This window comes from Amblyomma maculatum, chromosome 7, assembly GCF_055883805.1.
Source record: "Amblyomma maculatum isolate TAMU_Amacu chromosome 7, ASM5588380v1, whole genome shotgun sequence".
Lineage (NCBI taxonomy): Eukaryota > Metazoa > Arthropoda > Arachnida > Ixodida > Ixodidae > Amblyomma > Amblyomma maculatum.
This window is the reverse complement of record NC_139350.1, coordinates 55646868-55668766: the sequence shown is the minus strand read 5'-3', so window position 1 is coordinate 55668766 and position 21899 is coordinate 55646868. Positions and strand designations below refer to the sequence as shown.

Below are 21899 nucleotides of genomic sequence, written 5' to 3'. Positions count from 1 at the left end.
CAGCAACAAAGAAAAATGTCAGATGTGTGCATTTCTCTCAACTAACCAAACTTGCTTGGGCTGCACTGTGACAACTACTACACTACGGCTACAACCAAGAAATTTCACCACCGGGAGTTGTCGGACCTCCAACCTGTCGGTTAACAGCCGAACGAGCTAGCCGATTGCGCCACGGAGGCTGGGTCGGAGGTATGCCAAGAAGAATGCTTTTCTAGCTAACAACACGCTCAGGCAGCTTCAAATGGCTAAGGTGTTTACTGTTTCATGAAGTATTTTTTTCATTTAATCCACGAGACTACAGCAACAAAGTAAAATGTCAGATGTGTGCATTTCTCTCAACTAACCAAACTTGCTTGTGCTGCACCGTGACAACCACTACACTACAACTGCAACAAAAAATGCCGCCACCGGGAGGACTCGTTCCTCCAACCTTTCGGTTACCAGCCGAACGCGCTAGCCGATTGCGCCACGGAGGCCGGGTAGGGTTGTATGCCAAGAAGAATGCTTCTCTAGCTAACAACACGCTCGGGCAGCTTCAAATGGCTGGAGCGTTTATTGTTTCATGAAGCAATTTTTTCATTTAGTCCACGAGACTACAGCGACAAAGCAAAATGTCAGATGTGTGTGTTTCTCTCAGTTAACAAAACTTGCTTGTGCTGCACAGTGACAACTACTACACTACAGCTAGAAACAAAAAATGCCGCCACCGGGAGGACTCGTTCCTCCAACCTTTCGGTTACCAGCCGAACGCGCTAGCCGATTGCGCCACGGAGGCCGGGTCGGGGGGTATGCCAAGAAGAATGCTGATCTAGCTAACAACACGCTCGGGCAGCTTCAAATAGCTAGAGCGTTTAGTGTTTCATGAAGCATTTTGTTCATTTAATCCACGAGACTACAGCGACAAAGTAAAATGTCAGATGTGTGCATTTCTCTCAACTAACCAAACTTGCTTGTGCTGCACCGTGACAACTACTACACTACGGCTACAACCGAAAAATGCCACCACCGGAAGGAGTCGGACTTCCAACCATTCGGTTAACAGCCGAACATGCTAGCCGATTGCGGCACGGAGGCCGGGTAGGGTTGTATGCCAAGAAGAATGCTTCTCTAGCTAACAACACGCTCGGGCAGCTTCAAATGGCTGGAGCGTTTATTGTTTCATGAAGCAATTTTTTCATTTAGTCCACGAGACTACAGCGACAAAGCAAAATGTCAGATGTGTGTGTTTCTCTCAATTAAAAAAACTTGCTTGTGCTGCACCGTGACAACTACTACACTACGGCTACAACCGAAAAATGCCACCACCGGAAGGAGTCGGACTTCCAACCATTCGGTTAACAGCCGAACATGCTAGCCGATTGCGGCACGGAGGCCGGGTAGGGTTGTATGCCAAGAAGAATGCTTCTCTAGCTAACAACACGCTCGGGCAGCTTCAAATGGCTGGAGCGTTTATTGTTTCATGAAGCAATTTTTTCATTTAGTCCACGAGACTACAGCGACAAAGCAAAATGTCAGATGTGTGTGTTTCTCTCAGTTAACAAAACTTGCTTGTGCTGCACAGTGACAACTACTACACTACAGCTAGAAACAAAAAATGCCACCACCGGGAGGACTCGAACCTCCAACCTTTCGGTTAACAGCCGAACGCGCTAGCCGATTGCGCCACGGAGGCCGGGTCGCGTGGTGAGCCAAGAAGAATGCTTCTCTAACTAACAACACGCTCGGGCGGCTTCAAATGGCTAGGGTGTTTAGTGTTTCATGAAGCATTTTGTTCATTTAATCCACGAGACTACAGCGACAAAGTAAAATGTCAGATGTGTGCGTTCCTCTCAACTAACCAAACTTGCTTGTGCTGCACCGTGACAACCACTACACTACAACTGCAACAAAAAATGCCGCCACCGGGAGGACTCGTTCCTCCAACCTTTCGGTTACCAGCCGAACGCGCTAGCCGATTGCGCCACGGAGGCCGGGTCGGGGGGTATGCCAAGAAGAATGCTGATCTAGCTAACAACACTCTCGGGCCGCTTCAAATGGCTAGGGTGTTTAGTGTTTCATGAACCATTTTTTTTTTCATTTAATCCACGACACTACAGCGACCAAGTAAAATGGCAGATGTGTGCATTTCTCACAACTAACCAAACTTGCTTGTGCTGCACCGTGACAACTACTACACTACAGCTACAACCAAAAAAATGCCACCACCGGGAGGAGTCGGACCTCCAACCTTTCGGTTAACAGCCGAACGTGCTAGCCGATTGCGCCACGGAGGCCGGGTCGGGGGGTATGCCAAGAAGAATGCTGATCTAGCTAACAACACTCTCGGGCAGCTACAAATGGCTGGGGTGTTTACTGTTTCATGAAGCATTTTTTTCATTTAATCCACGACACTACAGCGACCAAGTAAAATGGCAGATGTGTGCATTTCTCACAACTAACCAAACTTGCTTGTGCTGCAAAGTGACAACCACTACACTACAACTGCAACAAAAAATGCCGCCACCGGGAGGACTCGTTCCTCCAACCTTTCGGTTACCAGCCGAACGCGCTAGCCGATTGCGCCACGGAGGCCGGGTCGGGGGGTATGCCAAGAAGAATGCTGATCTAGCTAACAACACTCTCGGGCCGCTTCAAATGGCTAGGGTGTTTAGTGTTTCATGAACCATTTTTTTTTTTCATTTAATCCACGACACTACAGCGACCAAGTAAAATGGCAGATGTGTGCATTTCTCACAACTAACCAAACTTGCTTGTGCTGCACCGTGACAACTACTACACTACAGCTACAACCAAAAAAATGCCACCACCGGGAGGAGTCGGACCTCCAACCTTTCGGTTAACAGCCGAACGTGCTAGCCGATTGCGCCACGGAGGCCGGGTCGGGGGGTATGCCAAGAAGAATGCTGATCTAGCTAACAACACTCTCGGGCAGCTACAAATGGCTGGGGTGTTTACTGTTTCATGAAGCATTTTTTTCATTTAATCCACGAGACTACAGCAACAAAGAAAAATGTCAGATGTGTGCATTTCTCTCAACTAACCAAACTTGCTTGTGCTGCACAGTGACAACTACTACACTACAGCTACAACCAAAAAATGCCACCACCGGGAGTTGTCGGACCTGCAACCTTTCGGTTAACAGCCCAAAGTGCTAGCCGATTGCGCCACGGAGGCCGGGTAGGGTTGTATGCCAAGAAGAATGCTTCTCTAGCTAAGAACACGCTCGGGCAGCTACAAATGGCTGGGGTGTTTACTGTTTCATGAAGCATTTTTTTCATTTAATCCACGAGACTACAGCAACAAACTAAAATGTCAGATGTGTGCATTTCTCTCAACTAACCAAACTTGCTTGGGCTGCACTGTGACAACTACTACACTACGGCTACAACCAAGAAATTTCACCACCGGGAGTTGTCGGACCTCCAACCTGTCGGTTAACAGCCGAACGAGCTAGCCGATTGCGCCACGGAGGCCGGGTCGGAGGTATGCCAAGAAGAATGCTTTTCTAGCTAACAACACGCTCAGGCAGCTTCAAATGGCTAAGGTGTTTACTGTTTCATGAAGTATTTTTTTCATTTAATCCACGAGACTACAGCAACAAAGTAAAATGTCAGATGTGTGCATTTCTCTCAACGAACCAAACTTGCTTGGGCTGCACTGTGACAACTACTACACTACGGCTACAACCAAGAAATTTCACCACCGGGAGTTGTCGGACCTCCAACCTGTCGGTTAACAGCCGAACGAGCTAGCCGATTGCGCCACGGAGGCCGGGTCGGGGGGTATGCCAAGGAGAATGCTTCTGAAGCCAACAACACGCTCGGGCAGCTTCAAATGGCTAACGTGTTTAATGTTTCATGCAGTATTTTTTTCATTTAATCCACGAGACTACAGCAACAAAGTAAAATGTCAGATGTGTGCATTTCTCTCAACTAACCAAACTTGCTTGTGCTGCCCCGTGACAACTACTACACTACAGCTGCAACAAAAAAATGCCGCCACCGGGAGGAGTCGGACCTCCAACCTTTCGGTTAACAGCCGAACGCGCTAGCCGATTGCGCCACGGAGGCTGGGTCGGAGGTATGCCAAGAAGAATGCTTTTCTAGCTAACAACACGCTCAGGCAGCTTCAAATGGCTAAGGTGTTTACTGTTTCATGAAGTATTTTTTTCATTTAATCCACGCGACTACAGCAACAAAGAAAAATGTCAGATGTGTGCATTTCTCTCAACTAACCAAACTTGCTTGGGCTGCACTGTGACAACTACTACACTACGGCTACAACCAAGAAATTTCACCACCGGGAGTTGTCGGACCTCCAACCTGTCGGTTAACAGCCGAACGAGCTAGCCGATTGCGCCACGGAGGCTGGGTCGGAGGTATGCCAAGAAGAATGCTTTTCTAGCTAACAACACGCTCAGGCAGCTTCAAATGGCTAAGGTGTTTACTGTTTCATGAAGTATTTTTTTCATTTAATCCACGAGACTACAGCAACAAAGTAAAATGTCAGATGTGTGCATTTCTCTCAACTAACCAAACTTGCTTGTGCTGCCCCGTGACAACTACTACACTACAGCTGCAACAAAAAAATGCCGCCACCGGGAGGAGTCGGACCTCCAACCTTTCGGTTAACAGCCGAACGTGCTAGCCGATTGCGCCATGGAGGCCGGGTCGGAGGTATGCCAAGAAGAATGCTTTTCTAGCTAACAACACGCTCAGGCAGCTTCAAATGGCTAAGGTGTTTACTGTTTCATGAAGTATTTTTTTCATTTAATCCACGAGACTACAGCAACAAAGTAAAATGTCAGATGTGTGCATTTCTCTCAACTAACCAAACTTGCTTGGGCTGCACTGTGACAACTACTACACTACGGCTACAACCAAGAAATTTCACCACCGGGAGTTGTCGGACCTCCAACCTGTCGGTTAACAGCCGAACGAGCTAGCCGATTGCGCCCCGGAGGCCGGGTCGGAGGTATGCCAAGAAGAATGCTTTTCTAGCTAACAACACGCTCAGGCAGCTTCAAATGGCTAAGGTGTTTACTGTTTCATGAAGTATTTTTTTCATTTAATCCACGAGACTACAGCAACAAAGTAAAATGTCAGATGTGTGCATTTCTCTCAACTAACCAAACTTGCTTGTGCTGCACCGTGACAACCACTACACTACAACTGCAACAAAAAATGCCGCCACCGGGAGGACTCGTTCCTCCAACCTTTCGGTTACCAGCCGAACGCGCTAGCCGATTGCGCCACGGAGGCCGGGTCGGGGGGTATGCCAAGAAGAATGCTGATCTAGCTAACAACACTCTCGGGCCGCTTCAAATGGCTAGGGTGTTTAGTGTTTCATGAACCATTTTTTTTTTCATTTAATCCACGACACTACAGCGACCAAGTAAAATGGCAGATGTGTGCATTTCTCGCAACTAACCAAACTTGCTTGTGCTGCACCGTGACAACTACTACACTACAGCTACAACCAAAAAAATGCCACCACCGGGAGGAGTCGGACCTCCAACCTTTCGGTTAACAGCCGAACGTGCTAGCCGATTGCGCCACGGAGGCCGGGTCGGGGGGTATGCCAAGAAGAATGCTGATCTAGCTAACAACACTCTCGGGCAGCTACAAATGGCTGGGGTGTTTACTGTTTCATGAAGCATTTTTTTCATTTAATCCACGAGACTACAGCAACAAAGAAAAATGTCAGATGTGTGCATTTCTCTCAACTAACCAAACTTGCTTGGGCTGCACTGTGACAACTACTACACTACGGCTACAACCAAGAAATTTCACCACCGGGAGTTGTCGGACCTCCAACCTGTCGGTTAACAGCCGAACGAGCTAGCCGATTGCGCCACGGAGGCTGGGTCGGAGGTATGCCAAGAAGAATGCTTTTCTAGCTAACAACACGCTCAGGCAGCTTCAAATGGCTAAGGTGTTTACTGTTTCATGAAGTATTTTTTTCATTTAATCCACGAGACTACAGCAACAAAGTAAAATGTCAGATGTGTGCATTTCTCTCAACTAACCAAACTTGCTTGGGCTGCACTGTGACAACTACTACACTACGGCTACAACCAAGAAATTTCACCACCGGGAGTTGTCGGACCTCCAACCTGTCGGTTAACAGCCGAACGAGCTAGCCGATTGCGCCACGGAGGCCGGGTCGGAGGTATGCCAAGAAGAATGCTTTTCTAGCTAACAACACGCTCAGGCAGCTTCAAATGGCTAAGGTGTTTACTGTTTCATGAAGTATTTTTTTCATTTAATCCACGAGACTACAGCAACAAAGTAAAATGTCAGATGTGTGCATTTCTCTCAACTAACCAAACTTGCTTGGGCTGCACTGTGACTACTACACTACGGCTACAACCAAGAAATTTCACCACCGGGAGTTGTCGGACCTCCAACCCTTCGGTTAACAGCCGAACGAGCTAGCCGATTGCGCCACGGAGGCCGGGTCGGGGGGTATGCCAAGGAGAATGCTTCTGAAGCTAACAACACGCTCGGGCAGCTTCAAATGGCTAACGTGTTTAATGTTTCATGAAGTATTTTTTTCATTTAATCCACGAGACTACAGCAACAAAGTAAAATGTCAGATGTGTGCATTTCTCTCAACTAACCAAACTTGCTTGTGCTGCCCCGTGACAACTACTACACTACAGCTGCAACAAAAAAATGCCGCCACCGGGAGGAGTCGGACCTCCAACCTTTCGGTTAACAGCCGAACGCGCTAGCCGATTGCGCCACGGAGGCTGGGTCGGAGGTATGCCAAGAAGAATGCTTTTCTAGCTAACAACACGCTCAGGCAGCTTCAAATGGCTAAGGTGTTTACTGTTTCATGAAGTATTTTTTTCATTTAATCCACGAGACTACAGCAACAAAGAAAAATGTCAGATGTGTGCATTTCTCTCAACTAACCAAACTTGCTTGGGCTGCACTGTGACAACTACTACACTACGGCTACAACCAAGAAATTTCACCACCGGGAGTTGTCGGACCTCCAACCTGTCGGTTAACAGCCGAACGAGCTAGCCGATTGCGCCACGGAGGCTGGGTCGGAGGTATGCCAAGAAGAATGCTTTTCTAGCTAACAACACGCTCAGGCAGCTTCAAATGGCTAAGGTGTTTACTGTTTCATGAAGTATTTTTTTCATTTAATCCACGAGACTACAGCAACAAAGTAAAATGTCAGATGTGTGCATTTCTCTCAACTAACCAAACTTGCTTGTGCTGCCCCGTGACAACTACTACACTACAGCTGCAACAAAAAAATGCCGCCACCGGGAGGAGTCGGACCTCCAACCTTTCGGTTAACAGCCGAACGTGCTAGCCGATTGCGCCACGGAGGCCGGGTCGGAGGTATGCCAAGAAGAATGCTTTTCTAGCTAACAACACGCTCAGGCAGCTTCAAATGGCTAAGGTGTTTACTGTTTCATGAAGTATTTTTTTCATTTAATCCACGAGACTACAGCAACAAAGTAAAATGTCAGATGTGTGCATTTCTCTCAACTAACCAAACTTGCTTGGGCTGCACTGTGACAACTACTACACTACGGCTACAACCAAGAAATTTCACCACCGGGAGTTGTCGGACCTCCAACCTGTCGGTTAACAGCCGAACGAGCTAGCCGATTGCGCCCCGGAGGCCGGGTCGGAGGTATGCCAAGAAGAATGCTTTTCTAGCTAACAACACGCTCAGGCAGCTTCAAATGGCTAAGGTGTTTACTGTTTCATGAAGTATTTTTTTCATTTAATCCACGAGACTACAGCAACAAAGTAAAATGTCAGATGTGTGCATTTCTCTCAACTAACCAAACTTGCTTGGGCTGCACTGTGACAACTACTACACTACGGCTACAACCAAGAAATTTCACCACCGGGAGTTGTCGGACCTCCAACCTGTCGGTTAACAGCCGAACGAGCTAGCCGATTGCGCCCCGGAGGCCGGGTCGGAGGTATGCCAAGAAGAATGCTTTTCTAGCTAACAACACGCTCAGGCAGCTTCAAATGGCTAAGGTGTTTGCTGTTTCATGAAGTATTTTTTTCATTTAATCCACGCGACTACAGCAACAAAGAAAAATGTCAGATGTGTGCATTTCTCTCAACTAACCAAACTTGCTTGGGCTGCACTGTGACAACTACTACACTACGGCTACAACCAAGAAATTTCACCACCGGGAGTTGTCGGACCTCCAACCTGTCGGTTAACAGCCGAACGAGCTAGCCGATTGCGCCACGGAGGCTGGGTCGGAGGTATGCCAAGAAGAATGCTTTTCTAGCTAACAACACGCTCAGGCAGCTTCAAATGGCTAAGGTGTTTACTGTTTCATGAAGTATTTTTTTCATTTAATCCACGAGACTACAGCAACAAAGTAAAATGTCAGATGTGTGCATTTCTCTCAACTAACCAAACTTGCTTGTGCTGCACCGTGACAACCACTACACTACAACTGCAACAAAAAATGCCGCCACCGGGAGGACTCGTTCCTCCAACCTTTCGGTTACCAGCCGAACGCGCTAGCCGATTGCGCCACGGAGGCCGGGTCGGGGGGTATGCCAAGAAGAATGCTGATCTAGCTAACAACACTCTCGGGCCGCTTCAAATGGCTAGGGTGTTTAGTGTTTCATGAACCATTTTTTTTTTTCATTTAATCCACGACACTACAGCGACCAAGTAAAATGGCAGATGTGTGCATTTCTCGCAACTAACCAAACTTGCTTGTGCTGCACCGTGACAACTACTACACTACAGCTACAACCAAAAAAATGCCACCACCGGGAGGAGTCGGACCTCCAACCTTTCGGTTAACAGCCGAACGTGCTAGCCGATTGCGCCACGGAGGCCGGGTCGGGGGGTATGCCAAGAAGAATGCTGATCTAGCTAACAACACTCTCGGGCAGCTACAAATGGCTGGGGTGTTTACTGTTTCATGAAGCATTTTTTTCATTTAATCCACGAGACTACAGCAACAAAGAAAAATGTCAGATGTGTGCATTTCTCTCAACTAACCAAACTTGCTTGGGCTGCACTGTGACAACTACTACACTACGGCTACAACCAAGAAATTTCACCACCGGGAGTTGTCGGACCTCCAACCTGTCGGTTAACAGCCGAACGAGCTAGCCGATTGCGCCACGGAGGCTGGGTCGGAGGTATGCCAAGAAGAATGCTTTTCTAGCTAACAACACGCTCAGGCAGCTTCAAATGGCTAAGGTGTTTACTGTTTCATGAAGTATTTTTTTCATTTAATCCACGAGACTACAGCAACAAAGTAAAATGTCAGATGTGTGCATTTCTCTCAACTAACCAAACTTGCTTGGGCTGCACTGTGACAACTACTACACTACGGCTACAACCAAGAAATTTCACCACCGGGAGTTGTCGGACCTCCAACCTGTCGGTTAACAGCCGAACGAGCTAGCCGATTGCGCCACGGAGGCCGGGTCGGAGGTATGCCAAGAAGAATGCTTTTCTAGCTAACAACACGCTCAGGCAGCTTCAAATGGCTAAGGTGTTTACTGTTTCATGAAGTATTTTTTTCATTTAATCCACGAGACTACAGCAACAAAGTAAAATGTCAGATGTGTGCATTTCTCTCAACTAACCAAACTTGCTTGGGCTGCACTGTGACTACTACACTACGGCTACAACCAAGAAATTTCACCACCGGGAGTTGTCGGACCTCCAACCCTTCGGTTAACAGCCGAACGAGCTAGCCGATTGCGCCACGGAGGCCGGGTCGGGGGGTATGCCAAGGAGAATGCTTCTGAAGCTAACAACACGCTCGGGCAGCTTCAAATGGCTAACGTGTTTAATGTTTCATGAAGTATTTTTTTCATTTAATCCACGAGACTACAGCAACAAAGTAAAATGTCAGATGTGTGCATTTCTCTCAACTAACCAAACTTGCTTGTGCTGCCCCGTGACAACTACTACACTACAGCTGCAACAAAAAAATGCCGCCACCGGGAGGAGTCGGACCTCCAACCTTTCGGTTAACAGCCGAACGCGCTAGCCGATTGCGCCACGGAGGCTGGGTCGGAGGTATGCCAAGAAGAATGCTTTTCTAGCTAACAACACGCTCAGGCAGCTTCAAATGGCTAAGGTGTTTACTGTTTCATGAAGTATTTTTTTCATTTAATCCACGAGACTACAGCAACAAAGAAAAATGTCAGATGTGTGCATTTCTCTCAACTAACCAAACTTGCTTGGGCTGCACTGTGACAACTACTACACTACGGCTACAACCAAGAAATTTCACCACCGGGAGTTGTCGGACCTCCAACCTGTCGGTTAACAGCCGAACGAGCTAGCCGATTGCGCCACGGAGGCTGGGTCGGAGGTATGCCAAGAAGAATGCTTTTCTAGCTAACAACACGCTCAGGCAGCTTCAAATGGCTAAGGTGTTTACTGTTTCATGAAGTATTTTTTTCATTTAATCCACGAGACTACAGCAACAAAGTAAAATGTCAGATGTGTGCATTTCTCTCAACTAACCAAACTTGCTTGTGCTGCCCCGTGACAACTACTACACTACAGCTGCAACAAAAAAATGCCGCCACCGGGAGGAGTCGGACCTCCAACCTTTCGGTTAACAGCCGAACGTGCTAGCCGATTGCGCCACGGAGGCCGGGTCGGAGGTATGCCAAGAAGAATGCTTTTCTAGCTAACAACACGCTCAGGCAGCTTCAAATGGCTAAGGTGTTTACTGTTTCATGAAGTATTTTTTTCATTTAATCCACGAGACTACAGCAACAAAGTAAAATGTCAGATGTGTGCATTTCTCTCAACTAACCAAACTTGCTTGGGCTGCACTGTGACAACTACTACACTACGGCTACAACCAAGAAATTTCACCACCGGGAGTTGTCGGACCTCCAACCTGTCGGTTAACAGCCGAACGAGCTAGCCGATTGCGCCCCGGAGGCCGGGTCGGAGGTATGCCAAGAAGAATGCTTTTCTAGCTAACAACACGCTCAGGCAGCTTCAAATGGCTAAGGTGTTTACTGTTTCATGAAGTATTTTTTTCATTTAATCCACGATACTACAGCAACAAAGTAAAATGTCAGATGTGTGCATTTCTCTCAACTAACCAAACTTGCTTGGGCTGCACTGTGACAACTACTACACTACGGCTACAACCAAGAAATTTCACCACCGGGAGTTGTCGGACCTCCAACCTGTCGGTTAACAGCCGAACGAGCTAGCCGATTGCGCCACGGAGGCTGGGTCGGAGGTATGCCAAGAAGAATGCTTTTCTAGCTAACACGCTCAGGCAGCTTCAAATGGCTAAGGTGTTTACTGTTTCATGAAGTATTTTTTTCATTTAATCCACGAGACTACAGCAACAAAGTAAAATGTCAGATGTGTGCATTTCTCTCAACTAACCAAACTTGCTTGTGCTGCACCGTGACAACCACTACACTACAACTGCAACAAAAAATGCCGCCACCGGGAGGACTCGTTCCTCCAACCTTTCGGTTACCAGCCGAACGCGCTAGCCGATTGCGCCACGGAGGCCGGGTCGGGGGGTATGCCAAGAAGAATGATGATCTAGCTAACAACACTCTCGGGCCGCTTCAAATGGCTAGGGTGTTTAGTGTTTCATGAACCATTTTTTTTTCATTTAATCCACGACACTACAGCGACCAAGTAAAATGGCAGATGTGTGCATTTCTCGCAACTAACCAAACTTGCTTGTGCTGCACCGTGACAACTACTACACTACAGCTACAACCAAAAAAATGCCACCACCGGGAGGAGTCGGACCTCCAACCTTTCGGTTAACAGCCGAACGTGCTAGCCGATTGCGCCACGGAGGCCGGGTCGGGGGGTATGCCAAGAAGAATGCTGATCTAGCTAACAACACTCTCGGGCAGCTACAAATGGCTGGGGTGTTTACTGTTTCATGAAGCATTTTTTTCATTTAATCCACGAGACTACAGCAACAAAGAAAAATGTCAGATGTGTGCATTTCTCTCAACTAACCAAACTTGCTTGGGCTGCACTGTGACAACTACTACACTACGGCTACAACCAAGAAATTTCACCACCGGGAGTTGTCGGACCTCCAACCTGTCGGTTAACAGCCGAACGAGCTAGCCGATTGCGCCACGGAGGCTGGGTCGGAGGTATGCCAAGAAGAATGCTTTTCTAGCTAACAACACGCTCAGGCAGCTTCAAATGGCTAAGGTGTTTACTGTTTCATGAAGTATTTTTTTTCATTTAATCCACGAGACTACAGCAACAAAGTAAAATGTCAGATGTGTGCATTTCTCTCAACTAACCAAACTTGCTTGGGCTGCACTGTGACAACTACTACACTACGGCTACAACCAAGAAATTTCACCACCGGGAGTTGTCGGACCTCCAACCTGTCGGTTAACAGCCGAACGAGCTAGCCGATTGCGCCACGGAGGCCGGGTCGGAGGTATGCCAAGAAGAATGCTTTTCTAGCTAACAACACGCTCAGGCAGCTTCAAATGGCTAAGGTGTTTACTGTTTCATGAAGTATTTTTTTCATTTAATCCACGAGACTACAGCAACAAAGTAAAATGTCAGATGTGTGCATTTCTCTCAACTAACCAAACTTGCTTGGGCTGCACTGTGACAACTACTACACTACGGCTACAACCAAGAAATTTCACCACCGGGAGTTGTCGGACCTCCAACCTGTCGGTTAACAGCCGAACGAGCTAGCCGATTGCGCCACGGAGGCCGGGTCGGGGGGTATGCCAAGGAGAATGCTTCTGAAGCTAACAACACGCTCGGGCAGCTTCAAATGGCTAACGTGTTTAATGTTTCATGAAGTATTTTTTTCATTTAATCCACGAGACTACAGCAACAAAGTAAAATGTCAGATGTGTGCATTTCTCTCAACTAACCAAACTTGCTTGTGCTGCCCCGTGACAACTACTACACTACAGCTGCAACAAAAAAATGCCGCCACCGGGAGGAGTCGGACCTCCAACCTTTCGGTTAACAGCCGAACGCGCTAGCCGATTGCGCCACGGAGGCTGGGTCGGAGGTATGCCAAGAAGAATGCTTTTCTAGCTAACAACACGCTCAGGCAGCTTCAAATGGCTAAGGTGTTTACTGTTTCATGAAGTATTTTTTTCATTTAATCCACGAGACTACAGCAACAAAGAAAAATGTCAGATGTGTGCATTTCTCTCAACTAACCAAACTTGCTTGGGCTGCACTGTGACAACTACTACACTACGGCTACAACCAAGAAATTTCACCACCGGGAGTTGTCGGACCTCCAACCTGTCGGTTAACAGCCGAACGAGCTAGCCGATTGCGCCACGGAGGCTGGGTCGGAGGTATGCCAAGAAGAATGCTTTTCTAGCTAACAACACGCTCAGGCAGCTTCAAATGGCTAAGGTGTTTACTGTTTCATGAAGTATTTTTTTCATTTAATCCACGAGACTACAGCAACAAAGTAAAATGTCAGATGTGTGCATTTCTCTCAACTAACCAAACTTGCTTGTGCTGCCCCGTGACAACTACTACACTACAGCTGCAACAAAAAAATGCCGCCACCGGGAGGAGTCGGACCTCCAACCTTTCGGTTAACAGCCGAACGTGCTAGCCGATTGCGCCACGGAGGCCGGGTCGGAGGTATGCCAAGAAGAATGCTTTTCTAGCTAACAACACGCTCAGGCAGCTTCAAATGGCTAAGGTGTTTACTGTTTCATGAAGTATTTTTTTCATTTAATCCACGAGACTACAGCAACAAAGTAAAATGTCAGATGTGTGCATTTCTCTCAACTAACCAAACTTGCTTGGGCTGCACTGTGACAACTACTACACTACGGCTACAACCAAGAAATTTCACCACCGGGAGTTGTCGGACCTCCAACCTGTCGGTTAACAGCCGAACGAGCTAGCCGATTGCGCCCCGGAGGCCGGGTCGGAGGTATGCCAAGAAGAATGCTTTTCTAGCTAACAACACGCTCAGGCAGCTTCAAATGGCTAAGGTGTTTACTGTTTCATGAAGTATTTTTTTCATTTAATCCACGAGACTACAGCAACAAAGTAAAATGTCAGATGTGTGCATTTCTCTCAACTAACCAAACTTGCTTGTGCTGCCCCGTGACAACTACTACACTACAGCTGCAACAAAAAATGCCGCCACCGGGAGGACTCGTTCCTCCAACCTTTCGGTTACCAGCCGAACGCGCTAGCCGATTGCGCCACGGAGGCCGGGTCGGGGGGTATGCCAAGAAGAATGCTGATCTAGCTAACAACACTCTCGGGCCGCTTCAAATGGCTAGGGTGTTTAGTGTTTCATGAACCATTTTTTTTTCGTTTAATCCACGACACTACAGCGACCAAGTAAAATGGCAGATGTGTGCATTTCTCACAACTAACCAAACTTGCTTGTGCTGCACCGTGACAACTACTACACTACAGCTACAACCAAAAAAATGCCACCACCGGGAGGAGTCGGACCTCCAACCTTTCGGTTAACAGCCGAACGTGCTAGCCGATTGCGCCACGGAGGCCGGGTCGGGGGGTATGCCAAGAAGAATGCTGATCTAGCTAACAACACTCTCGGGCAGCTACAAATGGCTGGGGTGTTTACTGTTTCATGAAGCATTTTTTTCATTTAATCCACGAGACTACAGCAACAAAGAAAAATGTCAGATGTGTGCATTTCTCTCAACTAACCAAACTTGCTTGGGCTGCACTGTGACAACTACTACACTACGGCTACAACCAAGAAATTTCACCACCGGGAGTTGTCGGACCTCCAACCTGTCGGTTAACAGCCGAACGAGCTAGCCGATTGCGCCACGGAGGCTGGGTCGGAGGTATGCCAAGAAGAATGCTTTTCTAGCTAACAACACGCTCAGGCAGCTTCAAATGGCTAAGGTGTTTACTGTTTCATGAAGTATTTTTTTCATTGAATCCACGAGACTACAGCAACAAAGTAAAATGTCAGATGTGTGCATTTCTCTCAACTAACCAAACTTGCTTGTGCTGCCCCGTGACAACTACTACACTACAGCTGCAACAAAAAAATGCCGCCACCGGGAGGAGTCGGACCTCCAACCTTTCGGTTAACAGCCGAACGTGCTAGCCGATTGCGCCACGGAGGCCGGGTCGGAGGTATGCCAAGAAGAATGCTTTTCTAGCTAACAACACGCTCAGGCAGCTTCAAATGGCTAAGGTGTTTACTGTTTCATAAAGCATTTTTTTTCACTTAATCCACGAGACTACAGCAACAAAGTAAAATGTCAGATGTGTGCATTTCTCTCAACTAACCAAACTTGCTTGGGCTGCACTGTGACAACTACTACACTACGGCTACAACCAAGAAATTTCACCACCGGGAGTTGTCGGACCTCCAACCTGTCGGTTAACAGCCGAACGAGCTAGCCGATTGCGCCACGGAGGCCGGGTCGGAGGTATGCCAAGAAGAATGCTTTTCTAGCTAACAACACGCTCAGGCAGCTTCAAATGGCTAAGGTGTTTACTGTTTCATGAAGTATTTTTTTCATTTAATCCACGAGACTACAGCAACAAAGTAAAATGTCAGATGTGTGCATTTCTCTCAACTAACCAAACTTGCTTGGGCTGCACTGTGACAACTACTACACTACGGCTACAACCAAGAAATTTCACCACCGGGAGTTGTCGGACCTCCAACCTGTCGGTTAACAGCCGAACGAGCTAGCCGATTGCGCCACGGAGGCCGGGTCGGGGGGTATGCCAAGGAGAATGCTTCTGAAGCTAACAACACGCTCGGGCAGCTTCAAATGGCTAACGTGTTTAATGTTTCATGAAGTATTTTTTTCATTTAATCCACGAGACTACAGCAACAAAGTAAAATGTCAGATGTGTGCATTTCTCTCAACTAACCAAACTTGCTTGTGCTGCCCCGTGACAACTACTACACTACAGCTGCAACAAAAAAATGCCGCCACCGGGAGGAGTCGGACCTCCAACCTTTCGGTTAACAGCCGAACGCGCTAGCCGATTGCGCCACGGAGGCTGGGTCGGAGGTATGCCAAGAAGAATGCTTTTCTAGCTAACAACACGCTCAGGCAGCTTCAAATGGCTAAGGTGTTTACTGTTTCATGAAGTATTTTTTTCATTTAATCCACGAGACTACAGCAACAAAGAAAAATGTCAGATGTGTGCATTTCTCTCAACTAACCAAACTTGCTTGGGCTGCACTGTGACAACTACTACACTACGGCTACAACCAAGAAATTTAACCACCGGGAGTTGTCGGACCTCCAACCTGTCGGTTAACAGCCGAACGAGCTAGCCGATTGCGCCACGGAGGCTGGGTCGGAGGTATGCCAAGAAGAATGCTTTTCTAGCTAACAACACGCTCAGGCAGCTTCAAATGGCTAAGGTGTTTACTGTTTCATGAAGTATTTTTTTCATTTAATCCACGAGACTACAGCAACAAAGTAAAAATGTCAGATGTGTGCATTTCTCTCAACTAACCAAACTTGCTTGTGCTGCCCCGTGACAACTACTACACTACAGCTGCAACAAAAAAATGCCGCCACCGGGAGGAGTCGGACCTCCAACCTTTCGGTTAACAGCCGAACGTGCTAGCCGATTGCGCCACGGAGGCCGGGTCGGAGGTATGCCAAGAAGAATGCTTTTCTAGCTAACAACACGCTCAGGCAGCTTCAAATGGCTAAGGTGTTTACTGTTTCATGAAGTATTTTTTTCATTTAATCCACGAGACTACAGCAACAAAGTAAAATGTCAGATGTGTGCATTTCTCTCAACTAACCAAACTTGCTTCGGCTGCACTGTGACAACTACTACACTACGGCTACAACCAAGAAATTTCACCACCGGGAGTTGTCGGACCTCCAACCTGTCGGTTAACAGCCGAACGAGCTAGCCGATTGCGCCCCGGAGGCCGGGTCGGAGGTATGCCAAGAAGAATGCTTTTCTAGCTAACAACACGCTCAGGCAGCTTCAAATGGCTAAGGTGTTTACTGTTTCATGAAGTATTTTTTTCATTTAATCCACGAGACTACAGCAACAAAGTAAAATGTCAGATGTGTGCATTTCTCTCAACTAACCAAACTTGCTTGGGCTGCACTGTGACAACTACTACACTACGGCTACAACCAAGAAATTTCACCACCGGGAGTTGTCGGACCTCCAACCTGTCGGTTAACAGCCGAACGAGCTAGCCGATTGCGCCCCGGAGGCCGGGTCGGAGGTATGCCAAGAAGAATGCTTTTCTAGCTAACAACACGCTCAGGCAGCTTCAAATGGCTAAGGTGTTTACTGTTTCATGAAGTATTTTTTTCATTTAATCCACGAGACTACAGCAACAAAGTAAAATGTCAGATGTGTGCATTTCTCTCAACTAACCAAACTTGCTTGGGCTGCACTGTGACAACTACTACACTACGGCTACAACCAAGAAATTTCACCACCGGGAGTTGTCGGACCTCCAACCTGTCGGTTAACAGCCGAACGCGCTAGCCGATTGCGCCACGGAGGCTGGGTCGGGGGGTATGCCAAGGAGAATGCTTCTCTAGCTAACAACACGCTCGGGCAGCTTCAAAAGGCTGGGGTGTTTACTGTTTCATAAAGCATTTGTTTTCACTTAATCCACGAGACTACAGCAACAAAGTAAAATGTCAGATGTGTGCATTTCTCTCAACTAACCAAACTTGCTTGTGCTGCACCGTGACAGCTACTACACTACAGCTGCAACAAAAAAATGCCGCCACCGGGAGGAGTCGGACCTCCAACCTTTCGGTTAACAGCCGAACGCGCTAGCCGATTGCGCCACGGAGGCTGGGTCGGGGGGTATGCCAAGGAGAATGCTTCTAAAGCTAACAACACGCTCGGGCAGCTTCAAATGGCTAACGTGTTTACTGTTTCATGAACCATTTTTTTTTTCATTTAACCCACGAGAGTACAGCAAGAAAGTAAAATGTCAGATGTGTGCATTTCTCTCCACTAACCAAACTTGCTTGTGCTGCACCGTGACGACTACTACATTACGGCTACAGCCATAAAATGCCACCACCGGGAGTTGTCGGACCTCCAACCTCTCGGTTAACAGCCGAACGAGCTAGCCGATTGCGCCACGGAGGCCAGGTCGGAGGGTGTGCCAAGAAGAATGCTTCTCTAGCTAACAACACTCTCGGGCAGCTTCAAATGGCTAGGGTGTTTAGTGTTTCATGAAATATTTTTTTCATTAAATCCACGAGACCACAGCAACAAAGTAAAATGTCAGATGTGTGCATTTCTCTCAACTAACCAAACTTGCTTGTGCTGCACCGTGACAACTACTACACTACAGCTGCAACAAAAAAATGCCGCCACCGGGAGGACTCGTTCCGGCAACCTTTCAGTTAACAGCCGAACGCGCTAGCCGATTGCGCAACGGAGGCCGGGTCAGGTGGTATGCCAAGAAGAATGCTTCTCTAGCTAACACGCTCGGGTGGCTTCAAATGGCTAGGGTGTTTAGTGTTTCATGAAGCATTTTTTTTTTCATTTAATCCACGAGACTACAACAACAAAGTAAAATGTCAGATGTGTGCACTTCTCTCAACTAACCAAACTCTTGTGCTCACCGTGACAACTGCTATAATACGGCTACAACCAAAAAATGCCACCACCGGGAGTTGTCGGACCTCCAACCTTTCGGTTAACAGCGGAACGTGCTAGCCGATTGCGCCACGGAGGCCGGGTCGGGGGGTATGCCAAGACGAATACTTCTCTAGCTAACAATACTCTCGGGCAGCTTCAAATGGCTAGGGTGTTGAGTGTTTCATGAAGCATTTTTTTCCTTAAATCCACGAGACTACAGCAACAAAGTTAAATGTAAGCTGTGTGCATTTCTCTCAACTAACCAAACTTGCTTGTGCTGCACCGTGACGACAAGTACATTACGGCTACACCCATAAAATGCCACCACCGGGAGTTGTCGGACCTCCAACCTCTCGATTAACAGCCGAACGAGCTAGCCGATTGCGCCACGGAGGCCGGGTCGGAGGTATGCCAAGAAGAATGCTTTTCTAGCTAACAACACGCTCGGGCAGCTTCAAATGGCTAAGGTGTTTACTGTTTCATGAAGTATTCTTTTCATTTCATCCACGAGACTACAGCAACAAAGTAAAATGTCAGATGTGTGCATTTCTCTCAACTAACCAAACTTGCTTGGGCTGCACTGTAACAACTACTACACTACGGCTACAACCAAGAAATTTCACCACCGGGAGTTGTCGGACCTCCAACCTTTCGGTTAACAGCCGTACGTGCTAGCCGATTGCGCCAAGGAGGCCGGGTCGGGGGGTATGCGAAGAAGAATGCTTCTCTAGCTAACAACACGCTCGGGCAGCTTCAAATGGCTAAGGTGTTTACAGTTTCATAAAGCATTTTTTTTTCACTTAATCCACGAGACTACAGCAACAAAGTAAAATGTCAGATGTGTGCATTTCTCTCAACTAACCAAACTTGCTTGTGCTGCACCGTGACAGCTACTACACTACAGCTGCAACAAAAAAATGCCGCCACCGGGAGGAGTCGGACCTCCAACCTTTCGGTTAACAGCCGAACGCGCTAGCCGATTGCGCCACGGAGGCTGGGTCGGGGGGTATGCCAAGGAGAATGCTTCTAAAGCTAACAACACGCTCGGGCAGCTTCAAATGGCTAACGTGTTTACTGTTTCATGAACCATTTTTTTTTCATTTAACCCACGAGAGTACAGCAAGAAAGTAAAATGTCAGATGTGTGCATTTCTCTCCACTAACCAAACTTGCTTGTGCTGCACCGTGACGACTACTACATTACGGCTACAACCATAAAATGCCACCACCGGGAGTTGTCGGACCTCCAACCTCTCGGTTAACAGCCGAACGAGCTAGCCGATTGCGCCACGGAGGCCAGGTCGGAGGGTGTGCCAAGAAGAATGCTTCTCTAGCTAACAACACTCTCGGGCAGCTTCAAATGGCTAGGGTGTTTAGTGTTTCATGAAATATTTTTTTCATTAAATCCACGAGACCACAGCAACAAAGTAAAATGTCAGATGTGTGCATTTCTCTCAACTAACCAAACTTGCTTGTGCTGCACCGTGACAACTACTACACTACAGCTGCAACAAAAAAATGCCGCCACCGGGAGGACTGGTTCCGGCAACCTTTCAGTTAACAGCCGAACGCGCTAGCCGATTGCGCAACGGAGGCCGGGTCAGGTGGTATGCCAAGAAGAATGCTTCTCTAGCTAACACGCTCGGGTGGCTTGAAATGGCTAGGGTGTTTAGTGTTTCATGAAGCATTTTTTTTTCATTTAATCCACGAGACTACAACAACAAAGTAAAATGTCAGATGTGTGCACTTCTCTCAACTAACCAAACTCTTGTGCTCACCGTGACAACTGCTATAATACGGCTACAACCAAAAAATGCCACCACCGGGAGTTGTCGGACCTCCAACCTTTCGGTTAACAGCCGAACGTGCTAGCCGATTGCGCCACGGAGGCCGGGTCGGGGGGTATGCCAAGACGAATACTTCTCTAGCTAACAATACTCTCGGGCAGCTTCAAATGGCTAGGGTGTTGAGTGTTTCATGAAGCATTTTTTTCATTAAATCCACGAGACTACAGCAACAAAGTTAAATGTAAGCTGTGTGCATTTCTCTCAACTAACCAAACTTGCTTGTGCTGCACCGTGACGACAACTACATTACGGCTACACCCATAAAATGCCACCACCGGGAGTTGTCGGACCTCCAACCTCTCGATTAACAGCCGAACGAGCTAGCCGATTGCGCCACGGAGGCCGGGTCGGAGGTATGCCAAGAAGAATGCTTTTCTAGCTAACAACACGCTCGGGCAGCTTCAAATGGCTAAGGTGTTTACTGTTTCATGAAGTATTCTTTTCATTTCATCCACGAGACTACAGCAACAAAGTAAAATGTCAGATATGTGCATTTCTCTCAACTAACCAAACTTGCTTGGGCTGCACTGTGACAACTACTACACTACGGCTACAACCAAGAAATTTCACCACCGGGAGTTGTCGGACCTCCAACCTTTCGGTTAACAGCCGTACGTGCTAGCCGATTGCGCCAAGGAGGCCGGGTCGGGGAGTATGCGAAGAAGAATGCTTCTCTAGCTAACAACACGCTCGGGCAGCTTCAAATGGCTAAGGTGTTTACAGTTTCATAAAGCATTTTTTTTCACTTAATCCACGAGACTACAGAAACAAAGTAAAATGTCAGATGTGTGCATTTCTCTCAACTAACCAAACTTGCTTGTGCTGCACCGTGACAACTACTACACTACAGCTGCAACAAAAAAATGCCGCCACCGGGAGGAGTCGGACCTCCAACCTTTCGGTTAACAGCCGAACGCGCTAGCCGATTGCGCCACGGAGGCTGGGTCGGGGGGTATGCCAAGGAGAATGCTTCTAAAGCTAACAACACGCTCGGGCAGCTTCAAATGGCTAACGTGTTTACTGTTTCATGAACCATTTTTTTTTCATTTAACCCACGAGAGTACAGCAAGAAAGTAAAATGTCAGATGTGTGCATTTCTCTCCACTAACCAAACTTGCTTGTGCTGCACCGTGACGACTACTACATTACGGCTACAACCATAAAATGCCACCACCGGGAGTTGTCGGACCTCCAACCTCTCGGTTAACAGCCGAACGAGCTAGCCGATTGCGCCACGGAGGCCAGGTCGGAGGGTGTGCCAAGAAGAATGCTTCTCTAGCTAACAACACTCTCGGGCAGCTTCAAATGGCTAGGGTGTTTAGTGTTTCATGAAATATTTTTTTCATTAAATCCACGAGACCACAGGAACAAAGTAAAATGTCAGATGTGTGCATTTCTCTCAACTAACCAAACTTGCTTGCGCTGCACCGTGACAACTACTACACTACAGCTGCAA

General features: G+C 47.6%; 9 non-coding genes across 9 annotated transcripts; all 9 read right to left on the bottom strand.

Annotated features, from left to right (window-relative positions):
* Window positions 1-402: 402 nt before the first annotated feature.
* Window positions 403-476, bottom strand: TRNAT-GGU (transfer RNA threonine (anticodon GGU)). The gene has a single exon. It is a non-coding gene; the product is annotated as a tRNA-Thr (tRNA).
* Window positions 477-701: 225 nt separating this feature from the next.
* TRNAT-GGU (transfer RNA threonine (anticodon GGU)) lies at window positions 702-775 on the bottom strand. The gene has a single exon. It is a non-coding gene; the product is annotated as a tRNA-Thr (tRNA).
* An 823-nt stretch (window positions 776-1598) lies between these two features.
* Window positions 1599-1672, bottom strand: TRNAN-GUU (transfer RNA asparagine (anticodon GUU)). Its single transcript has one exon. It is a non-coding gene; the product is annotated as a tRNA-Asn (tRNA).
* Window positions 1673-1896: 224 nt separating this feature from the next.
* Window positions 1897-1970, bottom strand: TRNAT-GGU (transfer RNA threonine (anticodon GGU)). Its single transcript has one exon. It is a non-coding gene; the product is annotated as a tRNA-Thr (tRNA).
* A 527-nt stretch (window positions 1971-2497) lies between these two features.
* TRNAT-GGU (transfer RNA threonine (anticodon GGU)) lies at window positions 2498-2571 on the bottom strand. The gene has a single exon. It is a non-coding gene; the product is annotated as a tRNA-Thr (tRNA).
* Window positions 2572-5187: 2616 nt separating this feature from the next.
* TRNAT-GGU (transfer RNA threonine (anticodon GGU)) lies at window positions 5188-5261 on the bottom strand. The gene has a single exon. It is a non-coding gene; the product is annotated as a tRNA-Thr (tRNA).
* Window positions 5262-8468: 3207 nt separating this feature from the next.
* On the bottom strand, window positions 8469-8542 carry TRNAT-GGU (transfer RNA threonine (anticodon GGU)). Its single transcript has one exon. It is a non-coding gene; the product is annotated as a tRNA-Thr (tRNA).
* A 2907-nt stretch (window positions 8543-11449) lies between these two features.
* On the bottom strand, window positions 11450-11523 carry TRNAT-GGU (transfer RNA threonine (anticodon GGU)). Its single transcript has one exon. It is a non-coding gene; the product is annotated as a tRNA-Thr (tRNA).
* Window positions 11524-14137: 2614 nt separating this feature from the next.
* TRNAT-GGU (transfer RNA threonine (anticodon GGU)) lies at window positions 14138-14211 on the bottom strand. The gene has a single exon. It is a non-coding gene; the product is annotated as a tRNA-Thr (tRNA).
* Window positions 14212-21899: the final 7688 nt, after the last annotated feature.